Raw genomic sequence first — 25,556 nt, 5'->3', positions numbered from 1 at the left:
CAATGAAATTCAATATTTTATAATAAATTGACCTGTCCATCAATATATCTAATGAATAAGTTGTTTTTGTGAAAGCAATCCAATTTTGAAATATAGTCACTACATGATATTTAAATAACTTTTTGTTGTACAATAAAACATTAAAATGACATTGATCAAACATTTTCTACCTTGTCTGAAGATAGGGGAGAAGAAAGAATAGTGGATACACAGTTATTTCAATGTAATTTGACTAATTTATGAATTAATTAATATCCCTACTTCTTTTCAAAAGGGATTTAAAGCAAACTACAAAGAGATCATACACATACATTCAGGAAATGAAAAATAGAAAATCAAAACTGGGGGAAAAAACAAAACAGAGGAGTCCTTTAACAAAGTACCTATATTATTTTATTTAGATATAAAAATAACTTGTGAGTAATAAAATAGGTTCTATATTTTTAGTCTTTATAGTAATTAAAAAACAATACAATTATCTGGATATCTTAGGGATTATTTTGCCTGAAGCATAGGGAACAAATGTGCTTACAAATACAAGGACCCTGGCTAATCCCCCCAAATCTCTATAAAACACATTATTATGATCTACCATTATTTGTTAAAAATATACCAAATGCAAGTATAATCAAGAGAGACACTGAACACTGGGAAACTCAATATTTTAGTAACTATTCCTTGAAAAGATTAATCTGGTTGTAAAGAAGGATTAATATGAAGAAATAATGAACAAAGTCTCTGTATGTCAAAACTGGTCTATGGAATGGATGCCAATAAGTTATCTTAGAATATAGGTGGGCAGATGAGTGGGCTTTACCTCAGGGTGTGCAGGTACTGCTGAAATGAAAACTGTTAAGTAGATTTTCCATATAGAAGGCCTCAGGCTTCATTTGGTAATTAGCAAATACAGAAAAAAGTAACTTAGGGTACTGTGCTAATATTTAGCTCTATTTCAGAATCCCAGATTCAAATACCAGCTGAAGAATCAGTTTCAACGCTTACAATATAGGATCTTGTATCTAGATATCTCACACTTTTTCTTCTCTCTGAGATCTGACTGTGTCACATAGATTAAATTTTCCAAGAAACTGGAGAAACTCACACAAGAATAAGGCGAGTGGACATACCAAAAACCTCCTTCGTAGAAGCACTCCTCTTCAACTCTCCATAGTCTTCACTGGGCTGTTAATTACAGTGCCATGCTCATCCCTAACTCTCATAGATATGGGTACTGACTAAGGCTGGCCAATCACAGCCGATCCTAATATTCAATCTCTTTGGCTTTAGTGATATTTGATTGCTAGGTTAGAGAGATGGTTGCTTCTATAGGAGCTGAATAGGAGATGCTACAACTGCTTAGTAGCTACTCTCCCTTTCTGTGTGAAAAAAGCTCTGTATTTAAGAAAGAAAAATCAGGCCAACAGGTGAAGAATAGAGAAGGAGAGGGAAAGGAAGTTTTGATGAGAGGGTTTGAGCCACAGAATCTACCAGTAATTTTTTTTGTACTGCAGATTGAGCCCAGGGGCACTTTATCACTAAGCTACATCCCCAGCCCTTTTAAGTTGTTTATTTCGAGACAGAGACTTGTTAAGTTGCTAAGGCTGGCCTCAAACTTTCAAGCCTCTTGCCTCAGCCAACCAAGACACAGGGATTACAGGTGTGTATCACTGCATCCAGCTGTTTTTGTTTTGTTTTCTAAGAAATTTATATTGGGGTCATGTAACTCAAAATGAAGAGAGAGTCTGTACTAATTGAAAAGAGTACACTGTACCCAATTTCTTTTTAAATTCCCATAAAATGTGAGTTTGATATTCATATATGTATGTTTGAATTCACTTGTATATATTTGAATCTGTAGAATACTTACAAAATGCATTTAATTTTTTGTAGTTGTAAATGGACAGAATGATTTTGTTTATTTTTATGTGGTGCTGAGGATCCAATCCAGTGCCTCGCATATGCTAGGCAAGTGCTCTGCCACTGAGCTACCCTAGCCCCAACCCACAAAATGCATTTTAATAGTGGCATTTTAAATGTTAATATGTGTTTAAAGGTAAGATGTTTCTGGATTATCCATGTAAATGCTATTGATAACTAAAAATGGTAAGAGGGTCAAAATAATTCATATTCAGTTTTATAATACTTTAAAATAATAAAGTATGGAGGGCAGTCGGAGAGGAGTTTATTCTCCTGATTGTTTTTCTTGGCACAATTAAAAATTGTTTGCATTTGTTGAGAATAGTAGTTTGGTATTTGGATCAAATGGCATATAAAATGTACTGGGAAACAAGGTAATACTGGTCTATAATTATGGTTTTATTATGGATAATTCCCTAAATAAATGATATACTCATATACAAATGAGAGGTAAGTATAGCAATATCTCTGGGGCAAGGAGGATGGCATTGGACAACTAATGGTGTAGTAAATAATTTTCCAAAATGAATTTTCATATTGCTTAAAGTTTAAAACATAAACTAAAGAGCTAGAAGGAAAAAAATTCATCTGGCATTATGATCCATATGAGTATATTCTACCTCGAGTTATAAATAACTCCAAAAAAAATCTGAGAGTTCTCAGAATAATTACTTGTCTTTGTTTTCTAGATATTTTTATTAAATCCAACCTAACTAACTTTAAGGAACCTTAAGTTATCAGGTTATATACCTTCTGGCTATTCTCTGTTGGTGGTAAGGGTCTGAAAAGGCAATTGTCCTGGGGAATGCACTAAACCTGAGCCTTCAGTAGACCTCTCAAAATTATTCGCCTAACATGTTTCATTATATAAACTTTAGGGATTCTCAGAAGTAATAAATATTCATAAGAAATAGTTCTATCATGAATGGATAAAGAAAATGTGATACATATATGCAAGGATGTATTATTCAACCCAAAAGAACATGTTTCATTTTATATATACTTTGGGGATTCTCAGAAGTAATAAATATTCTTAAGAAATAGTTCTACCATGAATGGATAAAGAAAATGTGCCATATATATATATATATATATATATATATATATATATATGCAATGGTGTATTATTCAACCATAAAGAAGAATGAAATCCTGTCATTAGCAGCAAAATGGACAGATCTGGAGGACATTACTTTAGGGGATATAAACCAGACACAGAAAAACAAGTACCACATGTTCTCACATATGTGGAAGGTAAAAGAAATTGAACTGAAAGTAGAATAGTGATTGCTAAAGATTGGAAAGGACATAGAGTGGAAAAAGGGAGGCTGATGGGATCAGTGCAAGATCTATGTGTGTACAGAAATATCACACTAAATCCGATTAATATAAACAATATATGATAACAAAAAAGAAATAATTTGTGTTAAAAGGTGTCACTTGTATTTAAAGACAAAGCATGACATCAAGACTTATGTGTTTACTGATGGCCTCTGATACTTATTTGGGGAAAATAAATCTTCAAATTCAACATGAATATTAAAGACTAATTTTAGAAGGTCTTGTAAGGATAAACATGTGATTTAAGGCACTGCAATATTTACAGATTGGGGCAATATTGGACTTATTTATAATAACCCTAGATCTGTAATAGTTTCCTCATTACACACTCACATACTCTCACACACACACACACACAAATGTTCTATATGCTTTGACTAGTCTTTTCAATTGGTTCTCATAAAAATTTTTTCTTGAGTCATTCTCAGAATGACTATGTATAGAAATATATCAATCATTTTTTATTTCATATTAGAATAAAACAGAGATGAATTAATTTCTACCTTAAGTCAACTGTTTGGTATGTGAATTTACTGATACCTAGTCTATCTCCATTACCACACTAGGCATTCTTTCATATTTTGAGCTATGGGACAGAAACAGCATGATTATGTTCCATTAGTGGTAGCAGAACTTCTAATCAGATATGCATTTTTTGCAAACAAAGGCAATTAGGCTTCTATGTAAGTCACTGTTTTTGGTGCCTGATTTTTTTTTTTTTCAATTACCAAACCTTTGCCAGTGTCTTCTTTATTATATTATAATATACTTTCCAGATGAATAGGTTTTTTTTAATCAAAAGCCTGATGGAGAAAATTGACTCTTGAGAAGAACAGGGCAATGGATCTGCTAAATCATGAGCTTCTCTGGATTCACTGATTTGTTGTGCCAAGGGAAACCATCAGGAAGCTTCATGTCATACTGAATTATTTTAGTTCCTAAAAGAAAGGCCTTCAGAACCTTAGAACTTAGTATTATGACCTTGTCTATCTGATATAAGTCAATATAAGAACTGGTCACATGAAAATGATCTTGGTTTAAAATAACAACATCAATATTGTTCAATGTCTTTTTAAATTATATGTGTGTATACCTATGTATATTAATCTTTCAATTTAATGTCAAAATATTCTCCTAATGCATTTTGGAAGTTTAACATAATTATGTACTGGAAATTATATAACTTTTGGCTTGGCTGTCAAGAGTTTTAACACGAAATTTAACTCTCAGTGGCAATAACTAATCACAGCCTAGATTTCAGTCAAACATCTTCCATTTTTCCTCCCATTCCTGATGTCTGGTCTTCTCTCTTTCTTCTCATTCCCTCTACTTAACAACTCCTAGTTATCCTTTAAGACTTAGCTCAAGTGCTCTCTGCCTTTAAGAATGTTCCCATATATCCCTTGCTGAGGTTATCTGCCCCTTTCTGTGTGCTGGTCCTTTGTCCTTTCCTCCTAACAGTGGTCACTTGAATAAGTGATGCTTGATTTTCTCCTTTCCTCTATCTGGCTTATGTGCTTCCTATTTAAATACCTACTCCTTAACAGGTACTTTTTAGGTATTTGGTCTCTAAGGAAGATATACAGAATACAATGTTACTATTTATGAGAATGTGAATAGGTAGAACCTGGAGAAAGAGCAGGAGTGGGTTTGGGGCCAGAGAAAGTAAGTCTGGAAAATGGCCAAAAACTGCTATTCTGGATATTTCCATTTTGCCTACCATGTTCTATAAAATTACCAATGGTCTATGTAACTTATATTTTGCATAACACATTTAAAATATAAATATAACATATATGCATGTTTTTAAATGAATAACGTAAGTGTGAAATCAAAGCATTACATATATAGTTCAAAATTTAACATTTATAAGAATATTATCAATATAAAACATGTATAGTTGGATTAACATAATAACATATGTATATTATGATTAGGACAGGTAGCGTTTTATATGATGAGTCTTAGAATGCATATGGGGGTAAACATGTTAAAGTTTTGTAAGATATTCTGTGAATGAATGGAGTCATTACTGTCCTCATTAAAACAATGACTGAAATCTATACTTGCCTTTTAGTAGAAAGTGGTATTCATTTATATGTGGTTTTATTTCAATTGATGTATCACTGGATCAACTGTGAGAAAATATTTAAATCTCACAAATTCAAGCACCTTCTGTTTCCTGAATGTTCACATGTTATATATGTGTGCACAGAGAATGCGCACCAAATAAATTGTTTACTGACTCAGTTTAAAAATAAAAATGATATAGTTTTTTATGGAGTGTGCCATTTCTGGAACCTCAAATAAAAAGGATAAAGATTCTTTCACTTCTCATTGAAAAGCATTACATTTTTGTTAGCATTTTACTTAAAATTTCTTGGCCCAGAAGATAAAAATTTATGGCCATAGATTAACTATTTTAATGATATGACATGGAAGCAGCAAAACATTCTTTTCTACCTGTGGTGTTAGTATGATTGCCTTCTCAGGAAAGTAACGAAAACCACAATAAATCCCTGGATATGAAGTTTTTCCCCACCTCTTCTCTTTAGTTTAAATCTCAAAGGTAATACATATTTAGCAAGTAATCTGGTGCTCCATAAAAAATGTTTAAAATGTGGTGATCATTTAAAATATCTGCATGCATTTAATGGCTGATTATTATAGAAACCATGATTTAAAGTTAATATATTTAAAAAATTTACCTGGTGTCTACTTAGATTTAGCAATATTCTTTAAACTATTTATGAAAACAATCACTATCTAAATATTTGCTCTCTGCTTTTCATAACACAATCACTTTTAGCTCTGCTTTCCACAAAACAATCACAACAAATTAAAGGCAAATCACTTACTGTCCTGTTATATTAGCTTGATGAAATTAGTGGCTAACAATGCTTGGCAAAAAGTGACAGTGCTTTCTTAACAGATTCACATAAATTTTTTTTTCTGGAGAAATTAAGAAGCATATCTTTATCAAAATATCCAAACTTTTCTTTCTGAGATAATATCTCCAAATCTCACCTATGTGTTTAATTGTCCTGCTCCCAAAATAGAAAGTCGCTAATGCAATTCTTCAACTCACAGAGTTCTTGGTGGGGAGAGAAAATTTCTTACTTTTCTTAAAATTTTCCTGAGAAGATAAGATATATTGGTGGCAGAGAGGCAGGAAACAGACCTGGGACTATTTGCTTTTATAGCTAATGCTCTTTCCTTTCTATAATGCTATTGCTTACTTAACTCCTTTTTAGGAAAAAATAAGATGCCCTGCCTTCCGACCCTCTTCCCCAACATATATTTTCTCTATATCATAAGTGGTAGGTGATATGAGTTGAAATGTATGTCCCCAAATTTTGGAAGTCCAAGAAGCTTCAGTACCTTACTTAGAATGTGACCTTATTTGGAGACAGGGTCTTTATAGAGGTAATCAAGTTAAAAGGAAGTCATTAGGGTAGGCCAGTCATTAAGAATATCAATATGGCTGGTATCCCTAGGGAAAGGGGAAACATGGACACAGATGTGACTAGAGGAAAGACAATGTAAAGAGACATAGAAGATGACTATAAACTAAGGAGAGAGGGCTGAAATAGATTCTTTCTTCACAGTCCTCACAAGGAGTAAACCCTGACTGCCGCAGTCTGGCTGGGCACAAAATAACCGAGCCACCACAAAAGCCTTGTAGATTCAAACAGCAACTCTTTATTCCCGAACTGTCACCGGCACTCTACACGCATGTTCTGGGAAAATCCACACACTCCACTGGGCTCTGCATACCAAATACTCTCTGAATCCCGCGAGAACTCAACGGGAACTCAAGGAGGGAACTCAAGGAGCGGGCGCCTGAGGCAGCAGGATACGCCCTATTCCCAGCAGGATCCACCTTAAACCTGGAACCGCCCTATTCCCAGCAGGATGACCCTAAACCCAGATCCACCCTAAACCCGGATCCACCCTGGTCCTTGAGCAGGGTCACCTTTCTCAAACATTCATGCAATGTCACTGCAAATGACCTGGGTCCAAGGCAAGCCCATTTCCACAATGGAGAGTCCTCCCTCTAAGCAACATTGGGTAGGCTGACAAGGAAATTGCCATGCGTCATTCCTACTTGGCTATGGCTCTCAGCACCTGACCACTACTGGATCTTGGACTTCTAGTCTCACAATAAGACAATAGATTTCTATTGTATAAGCTACCTAGTTAGAGGTACATTGTTCACTGGCCCTAGCAAACTGATATAGCAAACTTTAGAAAAGTTAGAGAGGGTGACCTATGCTAGTAAGTTTTCTGTTACTGTAACAGATACCTGAGACAATCGATTTTCAAAGAGAAAAGGTTAATTTTGGCTGACAGTTTTAGAGGTTTCAGTCAATTTTCAGGTGACCCCATTGCTTTTGGGCCTGTGGTGAGGCAGTATATCTTTGTTTGGTTGTTTTGTGGTGCTGGGGATTGAACCCAGGGCCTTGTGCATGAGAAGCAAGCACTCTACCAACTGAGCTACATCTGCAGCCCAACAAGGCAGTATATCTTGATGGGAAGAACAATGCAGATCAGAGCTGCTCACCTCATGGCAAGGATGTGAAAAGAAGAGGAAGGGGCTGGGGCATGCCCCCAGTAACCTGAAGACCTCCTACTAGGCCCCTCCTCCTAAAGGCTCCACCACCTCCTAATATACCAACCTGGGTACCAAGACTTTAACACATGGGCCTTGAGGGGACTATTCAAGATCTAAATTATAGCAACATTCAATGAAGAAATGGTACATACAATGGCAGGATTGAGCTTGTATTTGGGAGAGAAAACAAAGAAGCAGGAGATATGAAAGAAAAGGTTATGTGGGAACCATAGTATGGGAATCAGTGTTACCCTTCCCTGTCCATACCTATATTCTTTATCTTCTTAGTCTCCACATCCAAACTGTGGTACATTGTTTTGTTTTTATTCATGGGGACTTAGAAAATTATTATAAGCTGGAAACAGCCTCAGAGATCATTCCTTTCAATCATAAAATTCTAGGTTTTTTCAAAAAGTTTTCAAATCATTTCTTCAATCAAAATCTTCTCACTCGTTCTGTTACACCGTTGTCATCTGACAGCTAAGGAAATAAACTTTACAATTATATTCCAATAACTGTAATTCCCAAAGTCATTTCCTAATATCAAGTGGTAAGTTTTCTGGCAACTGAGACTAATGGTCTACTTTTTTCAGTTATATGATTTCCTCACTTTTGGCTACCAATTGTTAAGCACCTTCTAAATGAAAGCTCCTATGGATGTAAAAGAATGGTTTATGAGCTATAAATAAAGCATAGACAAGGCACGGTGGTAGCATAATGAAGAAAAATTATTGAGTGCTTATTATGTAAAACAGAATTTGTAGGGCTTTCTTTTTGTACTATTGAATCTTATCCTTATATCAACTCTCACCCTGTAGATTGATAGATATATTTTACAGATGAGAAACCAGGGCTGAAAGAAGTAACTTATTCAAAGCAACAGAGATAGTAGATTATTAGCACTGGGATTTGAGCCCTAAAATAAATGCTTCTCTTTCAAACTATGTCTTGCTATGAGACCATACTTTCCCTTCAGGACCCTCAGGTTTAGAATATTTGTTTCTAATCAATGTTATCAGAAGTAAAACTTATATAGCAGGAGGGATATGCATATAAGTCGAAATGAAAACCTTCAATACCTTACCTTATTCCTATCACAGAATATTTATTACAAGCATGTTTATTCAAAGTCTGGAGGCCTCACCTGACTTTAAGCTCCTAGAGGGTCAGGTTCAGCCTGTTTTTGGTCACCACTACATCTTAGCAACAAGGACATTCCATGTTACATAGAATATTCAATTAAGTATTTGTTGAATGAATATATTAACGAATACTTTATTTTGATCAAATTTTTCATTAAGCTGGTATTATGGGCTGAAGGGGTTTACCACAAAATTTCACACGTTGAAGTCTTAATCCCTAGGACCTCAGAATCTGACTATATTTGGAGACAGGATCTATAAGAAGTTAATTAAATTAAAATGAGGTCATTAGGGTTGGCCTTGATTCAATATGAATAGTGTCCTGATGAAAAAAAGAAATGTGGACACAGACTTTCAAGAGGAAGGTAATATGAAGACCTAGGCCGAGGATGGTCATCCACAAGTCCAGAAGAAGAGCCTGGATCCTTCCCTCAATGCCCTCAGCAGCAGCTAATCCTGCCCACACTTTGATCTCAGACTTCCAGTCTTCAGAACTGTATGAAAACATATTTATATTGTTAAAAATCATACAATCCCTGTGGACTTTGGCAGTCCTACAAAATTAACAGTGGTATACAAAATAAATTCTCTTTCAATTAAAAAGGTTTATGTTAAGATTTCTCAGTACTTTATAACATTCAAAATTTTAAAGCTGTTCCAAGAGCATTATCATCCATTCTAAAATAATAAAATCAACTTAATGCATCATATATATTTCCCTGGCCACAGTCCTAGAAGAGGATCTACACCACACATCCTAGAAAATAAAAGAGGACTAATTGTTAATCAATTAGTTGATCTTTTGAAGAAGAAATGACATATAGGCAATATAGTTTCAGAGAGGAATACCAAATCTGAAATGTAGTAATTTCCTCAGAAGGTCCCAAATATTCCTTTTTCAACCAGTCTTTGGCAGGAAGTCAGTAGAAGAGTCAATAGCAATAAGTGAAACTAGTTTGTATTTTGTTATTTTTTTGGAAACTGTAGAAAGAAATCCTAAGAAGTCCAAGCTAAGGGCAAAGTAGTTAATTCTGCTTTTGTAAGGTTCTTAGCTAAAAGTGAGGAGGCAGAGTGACCACCCAATAGACTTATGATGGCAAACCACGCAGTCTCTCCCAAAGCTTCCTGTCATGTTTCTCTTCACTGCTGTAGACACGTTAATGTTAAGGCTTTATTTTAAGGATTTTATTGGGTATTGGGGTTGGATTCACTTCATGACAGTTCATCTTTCAGCTGGCCGGGGATGTACTCTCAGGGACTGACCTTGCCTTCCAACTGAGAAATCCATAGATCTCATTTATATTCATTTGGTTTCTCCAAAAATGACAAGCTAGGAAGACTCTACTGTGTTAAAATCTGGATTTTGATATGTTCAAATGCTTTTTAAAACTGGAAAATAAACAGAAACATGAAAATGATTTGGGTTTATATTACATTCTAAATATGGGTTAACTGTACAGAGGTATATAAACACATTAATTGTAATTGTAAATTACCATGTTGTGCAGGAAAACAGACATATGGCAGGTGTCTTCACTTACTAGCTACACTACAGCTCTTTAGCATTAATGGGCATCAGATTTTAAAAAATATCTTCATTTTTAGCAGTCTTTCTCTCTTATATTTCCCAGTACTCCTCCATTTAAAAATCTGCCTTCTTTTACAGAAACTACAAATGTGACTAAAAATGAAAAGGTCGTATTTACTCTTTTAAATATTGCTTTGTAATGAGAAATTGCTAGTTCAGAGACAAAGAAGAATAATTTTTTTTGAATTCTAGATTTCATAGAGCCTTGCTTTAAAAATTTTTCTTGGGGGCTGGGGTTGTAGCTCAGTAACTCAATGGTAGAGCGCTTGCCTAGCATTGTGTAGAGCACTGGATGCGATTCTCAGCACCACACATAAATAAATAAAATAACGGTCCATTGGCAACTAAAAAAAATTAAAAATATTTCTTGGATTTTTGTAAATATATATCTAATAAATACATATAGAACAATTTAAAAAGTCACTAACAATACATAACTTTAAATTTTTTTCTATGGACTGTACACATTTTTTTAAAAAACAATATTACAAAGCTTAATAAACTATTTTCCCTCATTCAACAATCTAGTCTAAACTTTCTATTTGTCAAAAACTGTGCAGTTCTATAACAGTTTTAATTATAACATCGTATTACACTTTAATTATTTAATCCTTTGCTGAACATGTAGGTTATTTCTAATATTTTGTTGTCAAAAATTTTAAATGCCATAGTGACCACCCGTATTGGTAAAATTATATCACAAATACACAAAATCTTCTTATCTTAAAAGTTGAAATCATAGACCAAAAGAAAAACATATTTTAAAACTTTCTCATAAGAATGACCTAGTATCCTTTCATTGAAGGTTGTACTGATTCACAAACCAATAGGTGAAGTACCAAATACTTGTTTCTGTTACTTTGGCCACTCTTTTTTTTACACTGGTTAATGATTGTAGTTTTTCATAACACCTGACAGAACAAAGCCACCTAACTCTATCTTCAAAATTTCCTGAACTATTTTCCTGAGTTTTATTTTTTAGTTTAGAATCACTTTGTCAAGTTCTAACCCCTCATTACACTAGGAATTTATTGGAATGGTATAGTAGTTTTCACTTTAAAAACATTGTTCTACATAGATAATACCATTTTTTACTCTGAAAAGAATTCATCATGAACAGATTCTGCCAAGAAAACCAATACTGTTTAGTAAGCAAGACTATTTCTAGAAGAAAGCCATAAACAAGAGCAGCTAGTCTGAAAAATGAATCCCTGTGACACAGTTCTAGTATAACAAAGAAGGATATACAGATCATTCACTTAAAAAATATGAAATTATAGAAACAAGTACTGATTCAAGAAAAAAAGTAATGGTCTGGAATAAGGACTAGATCGAAACAGCTCATGTTTTCTTAGACAATAGATAAAAAAAACTTTAGGGAAGAGGAGAAATTATTATGTATGGTAAGAATGTAATTAAAGTGTTAAAGATTGATAAAAGTATAAGAACAAAAAGGTAATAGTCAATGTAGTATTTGTTCCGAACTTGGAAGACTTACATAAAAAATGATTCAGGGACTTAATACTACACTGATCTAGGGATATCCAGAAAATACAGATCTCACCCCTCCCCTCTCCCCTCCTCTTCCCTCCCCTCCCCTCTCCTTCCTTTCTTCCTTCCTTCCTTCCTTCCTTCCTTCATTCCTACAGATTTTCTCTCTCTCTCTCTCTCTCTCGGCAGTGTTATGGAAAAATTTCTGAAAGTAAGGTGGCCAAAGGAAAGGTGATTCTTTAATTCTGAAACTGTAGATCTACAAAGAGTAATGGGCCCCCTTTGAAAATTTTATGAAGGCTGTCAACCATCTTTAGAAAAATGCAGAGATACAAATGCTGTTTATATTCTACACGGGTTCAAGGTCTTCAGGTTAAGTTTGGGCTGAGGGTCTAGTTCAGTGGTAGAACACTTATCTAGCATGCATGAGGCCATAGGTTCTATTCCCAGCAACAAAAAACAATATTAACAAACCAGGCACCTGCAAGGTAGGCGGACCTGCAACCCACCGGCAGAACAGGCCCAGCAACCCGCGGAGGGGCAGAGCCGCCCCACGCGCCTGCAATGTAGGCGGACCTGCAACCCACCGGCAGAACAGGTCCAGCGGCCTGCGGAGGGGCAGAACCGACCCCCGCGCCTGCAAGGTAGGTGGACCTGCGACCACAGACAGAACAGGCCCAGCGGCCTGCCAGCATGGCAGACACATCACCCCGTTAGGGGGAGGGACAGAGCCGCCACCCGCAACTGAAAGGTAGACAGACCTGCAACCGACAGACAGAACAGGCCCAGCGCACCAGGGAGGGGCAGAGCCGCCGCCCGCGCCTGCAAGGTAGGCGGACCTGCTACCGACCGGCAGAACAGGCCCAGGGGCCCGCCGGCGTGGTAGGCACACTGCCCCAATTGGAGGAGGGCCAGAGCCACTGCCCGCGCCTGCGAGGCAGACTTTGCAACTATATGAGAGCAATATAAATATATAGGGGGGGGCTGGGGATGTGGCTCAAGCGGTAGTGCGCTCGCCTGGCATGCGTGCGGCCCGGGTTCGATCCTCAGCACCACATACAAACAAAGATGTTGTGTCCGCCGATAATTAAAAAAAAAAATAAATATTAAAAAAAAATAAAATAAAAAAATAAATATATAGGGGGAAAATTCAATAACACAATAGTTTCACCAAGCAGAAAGAAACGCAAACAGTATGAAAAGACAAGGAAAGAAAGGACCACAAGCAATGCAGGTCAACTCAACGTTAGAAGAGGTAATATCTGCAGCAGATGGAATGTCAGATAAAGAATTCAGGATATACAAGCTTCAGATGATCTGAAGTTTCAAGGAAGACATTAGACAGCATAATCAGACAATGTAAGATCACTTCGACAATGAATTACATAAACAAATCCAAGAAGCAAAAGATCAACTATACAAGGAGATAGAGGTAATAAAAAACAAACAGAAATCCTAGAAATGCAGGAAGCAATAAACCAACTTAAAAACTCAATTGAGAATACTACCAGCAGAGTAGAACACTTAGAAGACAGAACATCAGACAATGAAGACAAAGTATTTCAACTTGAAAAGAACATAGACAGCTCAGCAAGACTGTTAAGAAACCATGAGCAGAACATCCAAGAAATATGGGATAACATAAAGAGACCAAACTTAAGAGTCATTGGGATACAGGAAGGTATAGAGGTCCAAACCAAAGTAATGAGCAATCTATTCAATGAAATAATACGAGAAAACTTCCCAGACTTGAAGAATGAGTCAGAATCCCAAATCCTAGAAGCCTACAGGACGCCGAATGTGCAAAATCATAAGAGATACACACCTAGACACATTGTAATGAAGATGCCCAACATACAGAATAAGGAGAGAATTTTAAAAGCTACAAGAGAAAGGAAGCAGATTACATTTAGGGGTAAACCAATCAGGATAACAGCTGATCTTTCAACACAGACTCTGAAAGCTAGAAGATCCTGGAATAACTTATTTCAAACACTGAAAGAAAATGGGTTCCAACCAAGAATTGTGTATCCAGCAAAATTAAGCTTCAGGATGGAAGATGAAATTAAAACCTTCCACGATAAACAAAAATTAAAAGAATTTGCAGCTAGAAAACCATCTCTTCAAAACATCCTTGGCAAAAATATTACAGGAAGAGGAAATGGAAAATAACAATGAAAACCAACAGTGGGAGGTAGGACAGTAAAGGGGGGAAAATAATCAAAGAGGAAAACAAACCATGTTTAGTAACATCAATAAACAAATATGACTGGAAGAACAACCCATGTCTCAATAATAACCCTAAATGTTAATGGCTTAAACTCACCAATTAAGAGACACAGGCTAGTAGAATGGATCACAAAACAAGACCCAACAATATGCTGCATACAGGAGATGCATTTGATAGGAAAAGACATACATAGACTGAAGGTGAAAGGTTGGGAAAAATCATATCACTCATATGGACTTCGGAAACAAGCAGGAGTGTCCATACTCATATCAAATAAAACAGATTTCAAGCCTAAGTTAATCAAAAGGGATAAAGAGGGACACTACATACTGCTTAAGGGAACCATACACCAACAAGACATAACAATCATAAATATATATGCCCTAAACAATGGTGCAGCTATGTTCATCAAACAAACTCTTCTCGAGTTCAAGAGTCTAATAGACCACCATACAATAATCATGGGAGACTTCAACACACCTCTCTCACCACTGGACAGATCTTCCAAACAAAAGTTGAATAAGGAAACTATAGAACTCAATAACACAATTAATAACCTAGACTTAATTGACATATATAGAATATACCACCCAACATCAAGCAGTTACACTTTTTTCTCAGCAGCACATGGATCCTTCTCAAAAATAGATCACATAGTATGTCACAGAGCAACTCTTAGACAATATAAAGGAGTAGAGATAATACCATGCATCTTATCTGATCATAATGGAATGAAACTGAAAATCAACGATAAAAGAAGGAAGGAAAAAGCATACATCACTTGGAGAATGAACAATAGGTTACTGAATGATCAATGGGTTATAGAAGACATCAAGGAGGAAATTAAAAAATTCTTAGAGATAAATGAAAACACAGACACAACATATCGGAATCTATGGGACATACTGAAAGCAGTTCTAAGAGGAAAATTAATTGCTTGGAGTTCATTCCTTAAAAAAAGAAAAAAACCAACAAATGAATGATCTCATACTTCATCTCAAAATCCTAGAAAAAGAAGAGCAAAACAACAGCAAAAGAAGTAGAAGGCAAGAAATAATTAAAATCAGAGCTGAAATTAATGAAATCGAAACAAAAGAAACAATTGAAAAAATTGACAAAACTAAAAGTTGGTTCTTTGAAAAAATAAATAAAATCGACAGACCCTTAGCCATGCTAACGAAGAGAAGAAGAGAGAGAACTCAAATTACTAGTATACGGGATGAAAAAGGCAATATCACAACAGACACTTCAGAAATACAGAAGATAATCAGAAATTATTTTGAGTCCTTATACTCCAATAAAATAGAAGATAGTGAAGGTATCGATAAATTTCTTAAGTCATATGATTTGCCCAGATTGAGTCAGGAGGATATAGACAACCTAAACAGACCAATATTAATTGAGGAAATAGAAGAAACCATCAAAAGACTACCAACTAAGAAAAGCCCAGGACCGGATGTGTATAGAGCAGAGTTTTACAAAACCTTTAAAGAAGAACTAATACCAATACTTTTCAAGCTATTCCAGGAAATAGAGAAAGAGGGAGAACTTCCAAATTCATTCTACGAGGCCAACATCACCCTGATTCCTAAACCAGACAAAGACACTTCAAAGAAAGAAAACTACAGAACAATATATCTAATGAACCTAGATGCAAAAATCCTCAATAAAATTCTGGCAAATCGGATACAAAAACATATCAAAAAAATTGTGCACCATGATCAAGTAGGATTCATCCCTGGGATGCAAGGCTGGTTCAATATCTGGAAATCAATAAATGTTATTCACCACATCAATAGACTTAAAAATAAGAACCATATGATCATCTCGATAGATGCGGAAAAAGCATTTGACAAAGTACAGCATCCCTTTATGTTCAAAACTCTAGAAAAACTAGGGATAACAGGAACGGACCTCAATATTGTAAAAGCAATCTATGCCAAGCCTCAGGCTAGCATCATTCTGAAAGGAGAAAAATTGAAGGCATTCTCTCTAAAATCTGGAAAAAGACAGGGATGCCCTCTCTCACCACTTCTGTTCAACATAGTTCTCGAAACACTGGCCAGAGCAATTAGACAGACGAATGAAATTAAAGGCATAAAAATAGGAAAAGAAGAACTTAAATTATCACTATTTGCAGTTGACATGATTCTATACCTAGCAGACCCAAAAGGGTCTACAAAGAAACTATTAGAGCTAATAAATGAATTCAGCAAAGTGGCAGGATATAAAATCAACATGCATAAATCAAAGGCATTCCTGTATATCAGCGACAAATCCTCTGAAATGGAAATGAGGACAACCACTCCATTCACAATATCTTCAAAAAAAATAAAATACTTGGGAATCAACCTAACAAAAGAGGTGAAAGACTTATACAATGAAAACTACAGAACCCTAAAGAGAGAAATAGAAGAAGATCTTAGAAGATGGAAAAATATACCCTGTTCATGGATAGGCAGAACTAACATCATCAAAATGGAGATATTACCAAAAGTTCTCTATAGGTTTAATGCAATGCCAATCAAAATCCCAACGGCATTTCTTGTAGAAATAGAGAAAGCAATCATGAAATTCATATGGAAAACTAAAAGACCCAGAATAGCAAAAACAACTCTAAGCAGGAAGTTGAATCAGGCGGTCTAGCGATACCAGACTTCAAACTATACTACAGAGCAACAGTAACAAAAACAGCATGGTACTGGTTCCAAAACAGGCGGGTGGACCAGTGGTACAGAATAGAGGACATAGAAACCAATCCACAAAACTACAAGTATCTTATATTTGATAAAGGGGCTAAAAGCATGAAATGGAGGAAGGATAGCATCTTCAACAAATGGTGCTGGGAAAACTGGAAATCCATATGCAACAAAATGAAACTGAATCCCTTTCTCTCGCCATGCACAAAAGTTAACTCAAAATGGATCAAGGAGCTTGATATCAAATCAGAGACACGGCGTCTGATAGAAGAAAAGGTTGGCTAAGATCTACATACTGTGGGGTTGGGCTCCAAATTCCTCAATAGGACACCCATAGCACAAGAGTTAATAACTAGAATCAACAAATGGGACTTACTCAAACTAAAACGTTTTTTCTCAGCAAAAGAAACAATAAGAGAGGTAAATAGGGAGCCTACATCCTGGGAACAAATCTTTACTCCTCACACTTCAGATAGAGCCCTAATATCCAGAGTATACAAAGAACTCAAAAAATTAAACAATAAGATAACAAATAACCCAGTCAACCAATGGGCCAAGGACCTGAACAGACACTTCTCAGAGGAGGACATACAATCAATCAATAAGTACATGAAAAAATGCTCACCATCTCTAGCAGTCAGAGAAATGCAAATTAAAACCACCCTAAGATACCATCTCACTCCAGTAATATTGGCAGCCATTATGAAGTCAAACAACAACAAGTGCTGGCGAGGATGTGGGGAAAAGGGTACTCTTTTACATTGCTGGTGGGACTGCAAATTGGTACAGCCAATTTGGAAAGCAGTATGGAGATTTCTTGTAAAGCTGGGAATGGAACCACCATTTGACCCAGCTATTCCCCTTCTCGGTCTATTCATTAAAGACCTAAAAAGAGCATGGTACAGGGACACTGCTACATCGATGTTCATAGCAGCACAATTCACAATAGCAAGACTGTGGAACCAACCTAGATGCCCTTCAATAGACGAATGGATAAAAAAAAATGTGGCATTTATACACAATGGAGTATTACTCTGCATTAAAAAATGACAAAATCATAGAATTTGCAGGGAAATGGATGACATTAGAGCAGATTATGCTAAGTGAAGCTAGCCAATCCCTAGTAAAGAAATGCCAAATGTTTTCTTTGATATAAGGAGAGTAACTAAGAACAGAGTTGGGAGGAAGAGCATGAGAAGAAGATTAATATTAATCAGGGGTGAGAGGTGGTAGGGAAAAGGAAAGAGAAGGGAAATTGCATGGAAATGGAAGGAGACCCTCATGGTTATACAAATAGGAAGAGGAAGTGAGGGGAAAGGGGAAAAAAAAACAAGGGGGAGAAATGAATTACATTAGATGGGGTAGAGAGAGAAGATGGGAGGGGAGGGGATGGGGGATAGTAGAGGATAGGAAAGGCAGCAGCAAAAAAAAAAAAACCAACAAAGAAACATAAAAACTTTCTTTTTCTAAAGGAAATATAAGAAAATGGAAACATCTGATAAATAGTTTCAGAATGATGGTGAAGACCATTGAAACAGTGGTTGGAATTAATTAATCAATTAATTTTTTTGTACCAGTGATTGACCCCAGGGGTCCTTAACTACTGAGCCACCTCCCCAGCCCTTTTTTATATTTTATTTAGAGACAGGGTCTTGCTAAGTTGTTTAAGGCCTCACCAGATTGCTGAGACTGGATTTGAACTTGTGATCCTCCTGCTCCAGTCTCCAGAGTCATTGGAATTATAGGCATGTGCCACTGCACCCAGTGGAATTTGTTATTTAAATCAAGGTATCTGGTACATATGAAGACGTTGTACTGTTGCTGACATCTGCCTCTCTAACTACTGTAATGAAATTGTTCTCGTTAAAGCTATCAGTGGCATCATTGAAATGGAAGAAAATCAAGAGTATGGTGGTTTACATGTATATATCTTTAAAAAATCTTTGAAAAAAAATTGAAAAATTCAACATCAGTTTAATATAAAAGTTTTCCTAAGGCTTAGTCTTTTCTTCTTATAGCAATTCAAGAAAACCAGGGGTGAAAAATCTCATTTCAAATTATGTAAAGGCTGATTAATGGCATGTGCCAGTCAGTACTGACCTAAGCAGAGATGGAGCAGATGTGTGAATGATGTAACTAGGCTGGGCTACAGACCATGAGTGTTACTCCCTGATATTAACAGTCCATCACAATTTCTTCAAATCTGCAGAGGTAGCAAAAGAATTGAAGGAGCAGCTTGGGTCAGTGGCTACTAGTTTTTATAAGCTGAATGTTTACAGGACAATCAGTTTACCCTCATCAAATACTACCTGATTTCTGTTGAAATATCTCCCCCGCAAAGCATTCCAAAAGGGTTTTATAGGAAAAGGAAGGAATCAGCTTGTGCTGTGTGACTTTTAGTGGGATAATCCAATAGTAAGTGATTAATCATCTGTTGAATCAAAAGCTAAGCAATTAAGGTTTGATTTCGCTTACACTAACTTATGTGTATCCTTAGTACTCTCTCTTCAGACACTGACAAGAAAAAAAAGTATACATTTGTCACACTGGATCTGTGTGGCATGTATGTGCAGGGAAATGATCTCTCTGGGCTGCTATAAATCGTGGGGCAGAGACCAAGGCACTAATTCAGCTTTACCCCGACATGAACTTGTGGACTCCATCTCATTGTATTTCGTTAAGGAGTCAGAAGAACTTATGTTACTAAACATTTTGGTTTTTCTCTAACAGATTTTTTTCCTTTTAATTCTCTTTATTTATTTTTTGTTTATTTTGCTTTTGTTTTTGAGATAGGGCCTTGCTATGTTGCTGGGGCTATTTTTGAATTTCTTAAATTCAGTTGATCCTCTTATGACAGCCTCCCAAGCAGCCAGGACCACAGGCATATGCCACAACACTTAGCTTAAACATTTTCTTAAACAGAAATATAAAGAGCAGAGCCAGGTGTTATGGTGCATGCTTATAATCCCAGTGACTTGGGAGGCTGAGTCAGAAGGATGGCAAATTTGGGGCCAGCATCAGCCCAAAACTTAGCAAGGCCCTAAGCATTGTATTGAGACTCTGTCTTGGGAAAAAACAAAAAAAATCCCAAAACTCTCAGGTTCAATCCTCAGTTATCCTCATCCCCAACAACAAAAATAAGAAATATTAAGAGCAGGAATTAAGTTTTCCTTGAGCAGTTATATAAGTCTAAAGGATAAAGAAGCTGCAGTATAGAAATGAATCTTCTCCATATGTGTGGGGCTCTATTTTAGACAGTGTCATGAGGGACACTAGACTATGGTAAACACTGTTCATTTGCACCTGTCTTTTGGCCATAAAATTTCCAATGTGATTAAGGACTCAATCTAATCTTATAGATTCATGTAATCTCTATACCTATCCATTGTCTACCCGAAACAATGAATATTTTGTGTTTTGAAAATATGACTTGTGACAATTTGTTCTTTATCATTAGGCAATTTTAAAAAAGTCAGAAGAATGCAAGGACTTCATGCTTACCTGAATTTTTGTTTTTAAAGCATTGCAAAGCTGAGGTGTAACTGGGGCTGTTCCATGCTGTGGAGTATGGGAGATGTGATTTAAAACTTGGTTCCATTGCCTAGTGGTAGGTCACCTAATCTTACAAGGATATTGTAAGAACGAGGATTATACCATCACAGGGCCTAGATCCCCTAGTTGTGGGTGCAATGATGATGGCAGCACTGAGGAAGAAAGTAATGGCATTGTTATTATAATCCTATGAAATAGAAACAGGATATCTCCTTACAAGGAAGAGAATGTAGCACAGAAGATGCCAGAGTCCTAGGCATACTGCAGTACCCAGTGTCAGCCCTGCAAAAAAAGGCCTGGGTGCACACCACGCTAACTTAGTGACACACTACAAAGTTGGTGTCTTCCTAGAGTGTGCAGCTCAAATAATTGCAGAGTGAATCTTTCCCTGCAGAGCTCGGAGTTCTGCTTTAGCTCATTTTGGTGTTCAGGGGAGTTGAGAAGTATTCCAATGGTTCTGGCCATAACTACTGCTGATTGCCATATAAGCACAACAAAGGAAAGAAGAGGGTGAATAACTCCCACCCTTTGCTCTCTCCAAAGGGGACACAGCCTAAGAAGGCATGGAGAGAAATTCTGATTGATATGGATTATGATCATCCACTCTTGCCTGTATAATAAAGTACCTTGGTGGAGAGGAAACTTTTATTAAGATATTATTATTGCTGTTCTTTGTATTTGTATATGTTTATATACCTGTGTTTTCTTTTTCTCTTAATACCTAATTTTTTTCCTTTCCCTTTCCCCTACATTTTTATCTTTTCCTGTTTTCCCTCTTTATTTATTGATTTATTTTTGGATGCAATACCTTTATTTTATTTATTTTTATGTGGTGCTGAGGATAGAACCCATGGTCTCGCACATGCTAGGCAAGTGCTCTACTGCTGAACCACAACCCCAGCCCTCTTTATTGCTTTTTTAATGTTTAAAAAGTTCCTATTTTCCATTTAGTTCTATTTCTCCTCTGTTTTAACTTCTATTTTTTTAAATTAATTCTTTTTTACCTTTTTGTTCATTCCATGTACTTTTTGCCTGTTTGTTTTCTGTTGTTAATGGTGGTGTGGCTTCATTTCTTTATACTTTATTATCTTCTTTATTTTATTATCTGCTAGTTGTTTCCTTCTTTCTATGTGATCCTGGGGATCAAGCACAGCCACCATTTGAGTAGTTTGGATGGGGGTGCTGCTGCTGAGCTAAACTTCCAGCCCAAGTCAGAAAAACTACACTTACAATCTTACAATAGTCACAAAGAACCCCACTTGAACCTTGATAGATATTCAACTTACTTAAAAAAAAAATAGGGAGTTAAGAGGCCCTAGTCATAGATTTTGTTCTAAGTAAGTACAGCAAGGAGTGGTGTGAAGTCATGCTCCTCGAAATTCACTACCATAGCAAGAGTAGAGAGGAATAACACAATGGTGTGGACAATGAATCTATGAGGGAGTTCAGCATAGATTGTTCCTATATCCTATCAGCTCACATATTGCTGACAAGATTGGAGGAATAACCACAGAGGGCGCACCTCACATATTCTACTGTTTACATCATGCCTGCCTGAACTACCAGAAGGACCATATTCTTGCCAGTCTTATACAGAAAGAAGGTCCCCCAGGCTCTGACACAGTATACATCATGTCAAAACCCTCTAACCACAGCCGAAGAAGCCACAGGGAAACTATACTATAAAGTCCAAATGTAAATAAACTTATCATTACACAAGAAACCGATATCAAGAAAAGGTTGCTTATTAAGAAGGTCCTTACATTTAAATATACAAATATCAATATGGAAACACAAGAAAAATTAAAAACAAGACAATATGACAACTTAAAGTAAATAGATACATCTATACTGACTGATTCCAAAGATACTGAAATGTATAAAATACTGGATGAAGAATTCTAAAGAATGATTTTTTTAAAAGCTCAGTGAAATCCAAGAGGATACAAATTAACAGATGATTATGGAAAAGATGCAGGATATGGATGAGAAATTCAATGCAGAGATAGAGATTTTTAAAAAGAACCAAATGGAAATCAAGAAAATGAAAAGCTCAACAAGTCATTTTAAAAACTCAATTGAAAGCCTCACCAATAGACAGAATGTGTAGAATGAAAAAAAAACAAAACATCAGGACTTGAAGATAAGGTTGGGAAATTATCACATTCAGACAGTAATAAAGAAAAGAAAAGAAAGAACAAACAGAATATATAGGATCTCTGGTACACTATTTAAAGAACAAACATATGCATAATTCAAATAGATAAGAGACCTATAGACTGAAGACATATAAAACCCATTCTGTAGAATGACAGCATAAAATTTCCCAAATCTTGGCAACCACATGGACAACCAGGTACAAGAAGTATTTAGAACCCCAAATAGACATAACTAGAAAAGAATGCCTTCATTTTGCATTATAGTTAAACTGCAAAAAGCACACAACAAAGAAAGCATATTAAAAGCTTCAAGAAAGAAGCACCAAGCCACATATAAAGGCAAATCTATCAGAGTAACAGCAGGTTAGAAATTCTAAATTAGGCCAGGAAAGCACGAAATGATGCATTTCAAAGTTTGAAAGAAAATAACTGCCAACTTAGATTACTTTATCCATCAAAGTTATTCTTCAGAATTGAAGTAGAAATAAGGACCTTACATGATAAGAACAAACTAAGGGAATTCATGACTAGTAAACCAATGAAAATTCTCTAGCCAGAAGAAGAAAAATGACAAACAATCATGAAGCATGGGAAAAATAAATCTTACCAGAAGTGTAGAGAAGCACATGAGAATCTGGAAAGAAACATCACTAATACAGAAAACTATCAAGCTCTAAAATAAATTGGAGAGGAAATAACAAACAAAATATTCAAAACAACAGGAAGAAAAACAACAAAATGAGAGAAACAAGTACATTTCAATAATAAAATGTAAATGATGTTAATTCTCCAATTAAAGATGTAGACAGGCTGGGTGGATTAAAAATAAGACCCAACAACATGCTGCCTGCAAAAAATTTGCCTCACCAGAAAAGACAAAGGCCCAAAATTTAAGAGTAAAAAATGATATTCTAAGCAAATGGAAGCTGAAAGAAAGCAGAGTAGCTATACTAATGTCTGATAAAAAAGACTTTCAGTCCAATCAGTTAGAAAAGATAAAATCACTATATACTGACAAAGGGAACAATTCTTTAAGAGGATATAATGATTGTGAATATTCATGTACTGAACATGGAGTATCCAATTTTATAAAACAAACACCATAAGATGTGAAGGGAGAGATAGGCCCCAATATAATAATGAGTAACTTCATTACTCAACGCTTACCAACAGATAGATTATCTAGGTGAAAGAAATCAACAAAGAAACAACAGAGATAAATTACACTAGGATCAAATGAACTTTATAGATATCTACTGAACATCCCATTCAAGAGTGGCAGAACACACTTTTTACATAAGCACATGGAACTTTTTCCAAAATAGATCATATATTAGGCCATAAAGCAGTCTTAGCAAATTTAAAAATGTTGAAATAATTTTTTGCATCTTATCACATCATAGTGAAATGAGATCAACAGCAAGAGAAACTATAAAAATCATACCAATGCATGGAGATTGAACAATACACTTCTGAACAAATAGTGGGTTTTTGAAGAAATCAGGGTGGGGGAGATTAAAAATTTCCTAGAATGAAATGAAAATGGAAACACAAAACACAAAGCTTGTGTGACAGCAAATGTAGAACTAAGGGGAAAGTTTATACTTATGAGAGAGGGAGAGAGAGTGAGAGAGCTCAAATAAATGACTTAATGATGCATTTCAAAGTCTTAGAAAACCAAGAACAAACTAAATTCAAAATAAATAGAAGGAAAGAAATAACAAAGATCAGGACAGACATAAATGAAATAGACACTAAAAGGATGATACAAAGTATCATTAAAACAAAGAGTTCATTCTTTTAAAAGATAAAATTGACAAATCCTTAGCTAAAGAGAAAGAAAACTCAAAAAGTACCACTAGAGATGAAAAAGAGTATATTACAATAGATACCATCAAAATCAATAGGACTATTAGGGAATAATTTAAAAAACTATATGCCCATAAACTATAAGATCTAAAAGAAATGTACAAGTTTCTGGACATATATGACCCATCAAAACTGAACCAAGAGGATATAAACTAAGCAGATCAATAACTATGAATGACACTGAAGCAGTAATACAAAGTCTCCCAGCAAAGAACTGGACAGATTCACTGCTGAACTTTACTGGACTTTCAAATGCACTTCAAACTATTCCATAACACAGAAAGGGATGGAACACTTCCAAACTCAATTTGTGAAGACATTATTATCCTGCTGTCCAAAATTGATAAGGACACAACAACAACAACAAAACAAAACAAAACCAAAACAAAAAAAAAAACCTATAGGTCAATATCCTTGGTGAACATGGATAAAAAAAATCCTCAATAAACACTTGAAAATTGAATTCAAGAGCATACTAAAATGAGTACACACTAATGATCAAGTGGTTTAATTCCAGGAATGCAAAATTGATTCAACATTCACAAATCAATAAATATAATATAGCACACAAATAGAATCAAAGATAAAAATCACAAAATCATCTCAACAGATGCAGAAAAAGCCTTTGATAAAATCTAATATCCCTTCATGATAAAATCCCTGAATAAATTAGGTATAGAAGGATGATATGTACTGATAAAGGGAACAATTCTTTAAGAAGATATATAATGATTGTAAATATTCATGTACTGAACATGGAGCACCCAATTTTATAAAACAAACACCATAGGATGTGAAGGGAGAGATAGGCTCCAATACAATAATGAGTATCCCATAGCCAACATTATACTGAATGAGATAAAACTGAAAACATTTTCTCTAAAATCAGGACCACCACAAGAGTGTCCACTCTTACCACTCTTACTCAATATAGTAATTGAAATTTTAGACAG

At 35.6% G+C, this 25,556-nt stretch overlaps 1 protein-coding gene and 1 non-coding gene across 11 annotated transcripts in view; both read right to left on the bottom strand.

Annotated features, from left to right (window-relative positions):
- The window catches only part of Arb2a (ARB2 cotranscriptional regulator A), a 474,828-nt gene that overhangs the window by 96,341 nt on the left and 352,931 nt on the right, over positions 1 to 25,556 (bottom strand). The window lies entirely within an intron of this gene.
- Trnae-cuc (transfer RNA glutamic acid (anticodon CUC)) lies at positions 7,693 to 7,766 on the bottom strand. The gene has a single exon. It is a non-coding gene; the product is annotated as a tRNA-Glu (tRNA).

Source organism: Marmota flaviventris, chromosome 5 (genome assembly GCF_047511675.1).
Source record: "Marmota flaviventris isolate mMarFla1 chromosome 5, mMarFla1.hap1, whole genome shotgun sequence".
Lineage (NCBI taxonomy): Eukaryota > Metazoa > Chordata > Mammalia > Rodentia > Sciuridae > Marmota > Marmota flaviventris.
Note: the sequence above shows the minus strand (reverse complement) of the source record. Positions and strands in the feature narration are given on the sequence as shown.